Here is an 8934-nt window from a genome sequence, read left to right on the forward strand (position 1 = left end):
TGGTGTGAGCCCTTGTGCTCCGGGAGCATTAGTAAAGATAATTTATACAAGCTCAAGTTGTGGAATTGTCTGTTGAAGACATTCTATATTCAGAATGTTATCCTAGATAATTGTTGAAGGCTGCGGAGGACCATGGATTCAACAAATGGTGGCACTTCCATAGGATGGTTCAGTATCGAGACTAACCCATTGAGCTCCGGGAGGTTGAGAAGCGTCAATTCTGCAAAGCACATTAACGATGGTCTGAAGCGGTTATGTCTTAAGTGAATCAAGTGGGAAGCTCAAAAGTGTGGTGAAGAAAAGAGAAGAAACCATGATATTTCAGAGTGGATATGAGTGCTAGTGATGCCCATATCAGACAAATTTTACAAAGATTCATTCATTGTTGTAATGTTTACCTTCTAGTTTTGTCATGTAAGCATTAATGGAGGGTATTGGAAGTAATGCTTCCATGACTTCCAAGTTGTCATAGGTTATCATCATGAGTCCCTAGGCATCAATCTAGAAGTAGTTATTTTCCTATGTGTGTGAGTTTTATATGAGCCATAGATTCACCTTCTTATGATCTTATCATCTAGAACTTTGTGATCAACAACTATATATGTAATATGTTATGTGCTTAAGAATATAGTGTGTGATTTGTGTTGTGTGAAAATCTTTGTGCTCTCTCAATTTTTCTAACACTCAATAATTAGAATACATTTATTTGATAGATTGACATAAAATGCATCTGAAATATTTTTAAGGCCTTCAAACTTTACAAATTACAAACTTCAAATTTACAATTTTAGGAAAGCCTTGTGAAATTTAGATAAAATTGATGAGAAATATATCAAAAAAGAAGAAATCCTATATTACATTTAAGTTCATATGTGTGTGTGTGTGGAAAATCTATTATAACTTAGTTATCAAACCAAAAGTGGGGGATTGCTATTTGCCAATCCAAAGTGACTCATCACTGTTATTCAAAGAAATCCATGCCACATAAAATTTAATATTAAATAAAATATAATAAACATTTATTTAATAGATTGACTTAAAATTTAATGTTATATAAAATATAATTAAAAAAAATTAATAGTTAGATTATATTATGGATTTCATTGAGTAATAGTGATGAGTCATCTTGGATTGGCAAATAGCAATCCCCCACTTCTGGTTTGATAACTAAGTTATAATAGATTTTCCATATATATATATATATATATATATATATATATATATATATTCTGTGTGTGTTGGGGGGCATCTTTATATATATATATATATATATATCTGTGTGTGTTGGGGGGCATCTTTATATATATATATATATATATATATATATATATATATATATATATATAAACTTAAATGTAATATAGACTTTCTTCTTTTTTGATATATTTCTCATCAATTTTATCTAAATTTCATAAGGCTTTCTTAAAATTTTAAATTTGGAGTTTGTAACTTATAAAGTTTGAAGGCCTTAAAAATATTTCAAATGCATTTTATGGCACTCTATCAAATAAATATATTCTAATTATTGTCTATTAGAGAAATTGAGAGAGCACAAAGATTTTCACACAACATAAATCACATACTATATTATTGAGCACATAACATATTACATATATAGTTGTTGATCACCAATTTCTAGATGATAAGATCCTAAGAAGGTGGATCTATGGCTTATAGACAACTCACACACATAGAGAAATAAATACTAGATTGACGTTGAAGGACTCATGATGATAACCTATGACAACTCGGAATTCATGGAAGCATTACTTCCAATACCCTCCTTTAATGCATGATAAAACCAAAAGGTACACATTACAACAATGCATGAATCTTTGTCAAATTTGTCTAATATGGTCATCACTAGCATTCATATCCACTCTGAAATCTCAGGGTTTCAACTCTTTTCTTCACTACACTTTAGAGATTCCTACTTGATCCATTTAAGACATAACCGCTTCAGACCATCATTGATGTGCTTTGCAGAATTGACACTTCTCAACCTCCCAGTGTGCAACGGGTTAGTCTCGATACTAAACCACCCTATGGAAGTGCCACAATATGTCCAATCCACAACCCTCCACGGCCTTCACCATTCATCTAGGATAACATCCTAGATAAGAATGCCTTTTAGTAGACAATTCTACAACTTGACCTTGTATAAATAACTTGTACTGACACTCGCGGAGCACGATGGGTCACACCAACTTGACCTTATTAAGAACTACCTGTGTCTAATGCTCACGCAGCACGACAAGCCACATTATTTTATTGAATAATTATCTTGTTCTTTGTGATTATGCATATTTGATCATCTCACAAATCTAGTAGTGTGGGACACCTTCCTTCATAAATGCAATAAAATTTACACATATGACTCCATTCTAAAACAATAAACGCTCACTGCTAACGCATATAATTCACCACCATGGTAACTCGATGAATGATCAAATGAAAAGCCATTCTCATAGAGAATGAGGCGAACGACAAGAGAAACCGCTGAAACAAGAGAAAAAACTGAATGCGCAATGACACATCATGATGTCTAGTAATCGATTGACTATCTCGAACCCAAACAACAAAAAAACCAGTAGTATATTAACTTTTGCAAATGAGATCTCAGGTACAGGAACCAGGATTTCACCTTCTTGTTCTTGAATCCTAGCATAAACGCGATTTCTTCAGAAAACAAATGTCTATGACTTTCTCAGAATAGATCTAGATTCTCATTCCTTTCTTTAGCTGGCTGCAACAATTTTGATATCTATTGATTGATATCGGAGATTTTGTGTAGATTTGCACTTGGTTTCTCTCACAAATCCATCGAGCGTCTGCTTACTATAATTTCTCAGTTGCCACTTCCTTCTCCTATAGATCCACGTGTGAAAGCACCAATTCGCAGCCCACTGCAGCAACTTATGACACGACTGCCAGATCTTCTGACTTGGCCTCCGGATCTCTGGGTCGAACAATAGCGATGATAGGATGGTCGTTATAGATTGGAAAACGCCGTCATTGATGACATAATGAATTGGTTCAAGTAACATCCCATCAAGAGCATCTGTGGGTGGGAAATTCCTATTTTATCGATTATAGAATAGTTAATGCCGCCTGACATGCAGGCATTTAACTATCTCTTTTCAGTGAAAGCACGCTCATCTAGATAGCATCATCGAGAGGGTGAAAGCACCCTCATCTAGGTAGCATCATCGAGAGGGAGGGCGATAATTAAATTCCTGCATGTAGGCGGCATTAACTATTCTATAGTCGATGAAATAGAAATTGCCTTGTGGGTGAAATATCCCACATCGACAAATCGAGCAGATATATCCTAAGCAGTGGTCACTTCGACGACTTTCAAAACACCCTTTGGCTCAGCAATCGCTCGACAGGACTACTCGATAGGATAGATTGTCTACAGGGACACAACCGGATAGATCGTTTGTAGGGATCATCTGTAGGTACACGTGCGGGCTCCTCACATAGTCGTAGATGTTTATTTGCCCAAAATCATGACAGTACTCTGGTCGGCAGAACCATTTCAACTCTTAGACGCTAGATGTTGGTTGGTGCTGGAAATCCTCATAAAATTATACGCAAGTCATCAATCTTTGCTGGACACACACGCGACTTTCACACAGTAAACACAAACCAAACCACTAGATTCTTCTTCTTCAAGCTCGAGGCTAAAAAATCATGACAGTATTTGTGGGTCACAATCGTTCATATAGCCACCTTGGGCTTTAGCAACGACACCTGAATCCTCTTGGTATTAAACTTGTAGATATGGAGAAATGACCGTTGTTTTTTCCAAAACAGTGCTCCTTGAAGTTGAATTGCAGTTTGAGCAGGCAGAATAAAAGTCCTCACAAAGTCCTCACAAAGAGAGATCCCACCATAAGTCTTTTACAAAGGCAGATAGATTGACAACCCCTCACAAAAGAATAATTTAATCCACTAAAAATAAAAATAAAGGCAATCAAATCTTCTACCTTATTCTATTTATTTACAAAAATTCAACTATTATGACTCTCACATTTTCCTGGCCTTCCCTTAAAGGAGTCAAGCTAGAATAGGCTTTGATACCATGTTAGAAACATTGAGAGAGCACAAAGAATTTCACTCGACGCAAATCACACAATATATTATTGAACACATAGCGTATTACATATATAGTTGTTAATCACCAACTTCTAGATGATAAGATCTTAAGAAGGTGGATCTATAGTTCATAGACAACTCATACATAGGGAAATAATTACTTCTAGATTGATGCCTAGGGAATGATGATGATAATCTATAACAATTTGGAAGTCTTGGAAGCATTACTTCCAATATTGACTTTTTTATTTTTTATATATTATTTAGTATATTTCATTTATATTTTATGAAATAAATGTAGTTTAACTACATTTTTATTTTTATTTTTATATCTATCCAAATTTTAATAAAGATTTATTGCAATTATAAATTTACATTTTACCATTTATAAAATATGAATGTACAATTTTATTTTCTATAACCAAAATTTATTTATACATTTAAAAACATTTTCAAATAACAAAAATAACACATTTAAAGAATTTACAATCTTACCCAACATTATCACCCAATTAAAAAAATATACATTTCCATTAAAATTTTAGTGAAATTACAAGTCAATCTGTCAATCTGACGAGCCTAATTCATTGATTATCGTTAAATTTTAATTTTAATGTTTAAACAAATTTAAAAAACTATACATCGACATCAAAAGCATCAGTTTCTAGCTTCTTGAATTTCATTTAATTTCTTTTGGAATGCGTTGCCTGTTAAATATAATAATCCCACTGACAGAAAAGAAATCCAAGGCTGAAACTGTAATTATATATGGTACTATATGCAAGTAAGACAATAGAGGATAATGAAATGGCATAGCATTTGAAAGTTTGTTCTGGAACGGTAAGATAATGAGGCCAACCGACTACACATTAAAAAAACCATTGCCATAAACGAGAATACAACATCATTTTAACCCTGTTGATCATGTGCAGACCTCCTCTGAGAGGTCATTGTAGGAACAACTCTGCAGTTTAAAGAACATAAATCTACAGTATTGGAATCCTAATGCTTAATACCAAATTTTCTCTCTACCCAAAAACTAAGGGAGCCTTCATGGCCACACCTCCAAATGTTTATCACATTGCTACTTCCCGGAAGGCTCTGGGCAGCCAACCTGCCGCCCCAGCCACGTCTCTGCATAACTCCATTGGCCCAAGGTGCCTTGTTTAGAAACAAGTCATTGCTTAGTCGTATTGGTGAACGCCCACCCAAACCTAGATAGTGAAGAGAGAGGGCGAGAATGATAAACCGGGTCGAGCAGCACCTAGTATTTTCTCATCAAATTTCTAATAAAATAAAATAGGGCAGGGACGGGTATAGAAATTCAAAATAAATAGGGAAGAATGGATTTTAAAAATCAAAATTCGAATTTGATTGAGCGCCAATATCTAATTCAAATTTGGAAGCTAATAAGCACGAATTATGGGGTAACTTGACAACTGAGCCATAGGCCCATAGCCAAATCCTAAACGAAATCTACATAGAACATGTTCATGCATGCATAATGTTTAATGGCATGCATACCTACCCTGAGTAGGCTGGTCTTGTCAGCGCATCACATCTCAGCAAATGACATGGCATACCATGGTTATGTATTTGTGAATAAGGCTGGTCACCGGGAATACTGTTGGTCAACCTTAAAGGGTGCATTAAATATCTTATATCGTTGAACCATAAAAAACTAATATAAGCAATTCTTAAAAACAAGTCAATAAAGCAATCATTAGGGGCTTAGTGCATCACACCAATGGTTGAACTATAACAAACTAATATAGGCCATTCTTAAAAACAAGTCACTAAGGCAATCATTAGTGACTTAGTGCATCACACCATGCCATACCATAGGATGTATAATTACACATGTCTATACATTTTCCGGCGGTTTTATCAATCCAACTCCCGAGGCTCCAGAGTTAGGGTAATTAATGCCGATATCGATTATTAACGTCCATACCATGTCCATGCATGCTACTGCATGGACCATTGATTTTTTGATAGCTCCATTTTTAGATAGCCACACCAATTTGACTTTAACTGTTCTGACGTACGTAGTTAATGCAGGGAAATATATTTCAAACTCAGATAGTCAAGCGGGAAATTTCAAAATTTAAAATGAAATATGACAGGGAGGGAAGCATGAAAATTTAGAAAATCTGCAGCGAGCGATCACCCCTCATATTGTGTTTTAGAAAATCAAAATGTGTAGCTTGGCTTACCTTCGCAACTAGCCTGCGCCAAAGCCGAAACACCGACAGCTGCTGCGGGTTCCGGATACCCATGTATTGGGTGGGAAGTATAACAGTCTGCTTCGTCCTGCGGAACACCAATAGTCAGTTGCTGTAGGTTTCGGATACCCATGTATTGGATGGGAAGTATAACAGTCTATGAAAAGATTCAAAAACTGGAATTACATGCACTGCCCCTGCTCTATAAAGAAGAATGCTCTTCGCTGCACAGTTGCATGCAAAATGAGTGATGGGAATTCATTGTGCCAAAAATATTACGAGCAGAAAATCATTCAGAAATATGTGCATTTCATTCTTTCTGTCACTTGCTTATACTGCCCAAACAACATATTCATGACTACCCTGTTGTACCGACCCATGCTCTTCATGTGCTGCCGAGCTGCCTTGTCGTCAGCGACGAACCCCTTCTCCTTCAGCTTTACTAGCAGCTGCCGCATCTCATCAGCCTTCTGTGCCCTCAAGTAGGAAGCCACCAAAGTGACATAAGTGGCATCATTTGTTTTCGAGCCATAGCCCAGCATCTCAAGCATATATTTTACTGCCTCCTGAAGAATTCCACCCTGGCACAGCCCCTGAATGAGAACAGAGTAGCTATATGAATTGGGCAAGCACCCCGAGGCCTATCATGAAGACCTTGAGCGCGTCCTTGGGCTTGCCATCCTTGGCATAGGCTTCCACGAGGGCAGTCTGTGCAACGACATCTCGCATCCTGGACTTGGCCTTCATCTATCCAAAGAGCTTCATGGCCTCGTGGGTTAGCCCGTCCTTGGAGTGGGCGTCGAACATCTCGACGGCCTGCTGAACAAAGTTGTCCTCTCTCATCTTGTGGAAGACCTCCTGGAGGTCTGTGGGGTCGTCGGGCTCCTGAATCACAGAGTTCTCGTTGAAGGGGTCGAACAAGGGTTTGTGTTTTTTGGGGTCCACGGGGCCCTTGGGTTTCTCGGCCTGCTTCTTCTTCTCCTCTTCGTCGTCTGAGTCGTCCTCCGAGGCGTTGTCTGAATTGGATTGGATGATGAGATTTCGTTGTTGGGGTGCCCTTTCGAAGGGCAGTTTTGTGGAGTATACCGTTCTGTATGGAGCAATATAAGGTCTCGAGGATTGCAGGGATTTGGTATTTGAAACGAAGTTATGGATATCAGAAGACCTGACTGTGAACGGGGTAGGAGAAATTGAGAATTTTGATAGAATCAAAGAATTTAAACGAGGATGGTATGAGAATAAACGCTTACTGATTCCGCTGGCTGTTGATAAATGACTGACGAAAGGGCGTTGGAACAACATCTTGCTCGTCGTTATGGCCAACTGCAGCAAAGAGCCGAAGAGTAAAGATTGTAGCTGTCACTGAAAGTGTTTGTTGTGATTCGCTCATATTAATTATACGTAAACAAATTGAAAAATTGAATTTATTTTATTGCACACTAACATTAACATTAATGTGGGGTGGAAAAGAGCCGAAGAGTAAAGATTGTAGCTGTCACTGAAAGTGTTTGTTGTGATTCGCTCATATTAATTATACGTAAACAAATTGAAAAATTGAATTTATTTTATTGCACACTAACATTAACATTAATGTGGGGTGGAAAATATTTGTGTGTTGGTTAAGGATCAAGTTTAAATTAACAGCAAGTGAATTTTTTTATTATTTTAAACGAATTAAATAATAGAATTTCTTTGTCCTGTGCAATTACGAACAATAAGTATCATTTAGATACTTAGTGAAGTTGGAAAAGATCACTAGACTCAAAATCTTGGGTGGTTGGAGCATTCTTAACTTTAAGTTCTTTGGATGGGCTCTTATTTTGAAATCACTGTGGATGGGTATCAATAGTCGAAGTATTTGGAGAGAGCTGATCCGATCCAAATATATGAAGAATAAGGATTTCTCCTTTTGGATTAGACAAGGAGAAATAGGGAAGAAAGGGTTTTCTAAAGGTCAAGAATATTCTTTTCCAAAATATTATGATATTTTTTAGATCTGGTAACAGTGTTATACTGGGTAAAGATTGCATTGTAGGAGCAGGTGAGGGTGTACCAGGGACAGTAGAACTGATAATGCATCTGAATAGAAGAGGCATTTATGTCCTAAGTCAGTTGATCAGTGATTGGAATGGAAATATTCCAATATGGCGCGACTTCTCCCAACTGAATCTTGTTGATCAGTATAAACAGGATTGGCTACAATTGGTAAAAACATTAAAGGAGGTAGGGATAAGTTATGACAACAAAGGGGATTGTATGACATGGGCTGGAAAGAAGAAGATTTTAGGAGAAGTAGAGGTGGTGGACTGTTACCTCAAAATTTGCATGAAGGAAATTCTGAATGTTGAATATTGTTGGTTTTACAGTTTTTGGAAAGTAAACATTCCAATTAAAATTGTAATCTTCCTCTGGCTAACATGGCAGAACAAAAATCTGACATGGGAAAACTTACAAAAGAAGAACCACTATGGCCCTGGGATATGCTATCTATGCAGGAATAATTCTGAGGACAATGAACACTTATTTTTACATTGTCATAGATTTGTTAGCATTTGGAAACACTTCACAAACAAGAGGCAGATTCCTTTCACTCAGTTTAATACAATTG

At 36.7% G+C, this 8934-nt stretch overlaps 1 pseudogene; it reads right to left on the reverse strand.

Annotated features, from left to right (window-relative positions):
- Positions 1 to 6619: 6619 nt before the first annotated feature.
- Positions 6620 to 7628, reverse strand: LOC149149902 (uncharacterized; annotated as a pseudogene).
- Between the last annotated feature and the right edge of the window lie 1306 nt (positions 7629 to 8934).

The sequence above is a fragment of the Pinus tabuliformis genome, chromosome 9 (assembly GCF_031772625.1).
Source record: "Pinus tabuliformis cultivar Carrire ecotype Pingquan chromosome 9, CPIR1, whole genome shotgun sequence".
Classification (NCBI taxonomy): Eukaryota; Viridiplantae; Streptophyta; class Pinopsida; order Pinales; family Pinaceae; genus Pinus; species Pinus tabuliformis.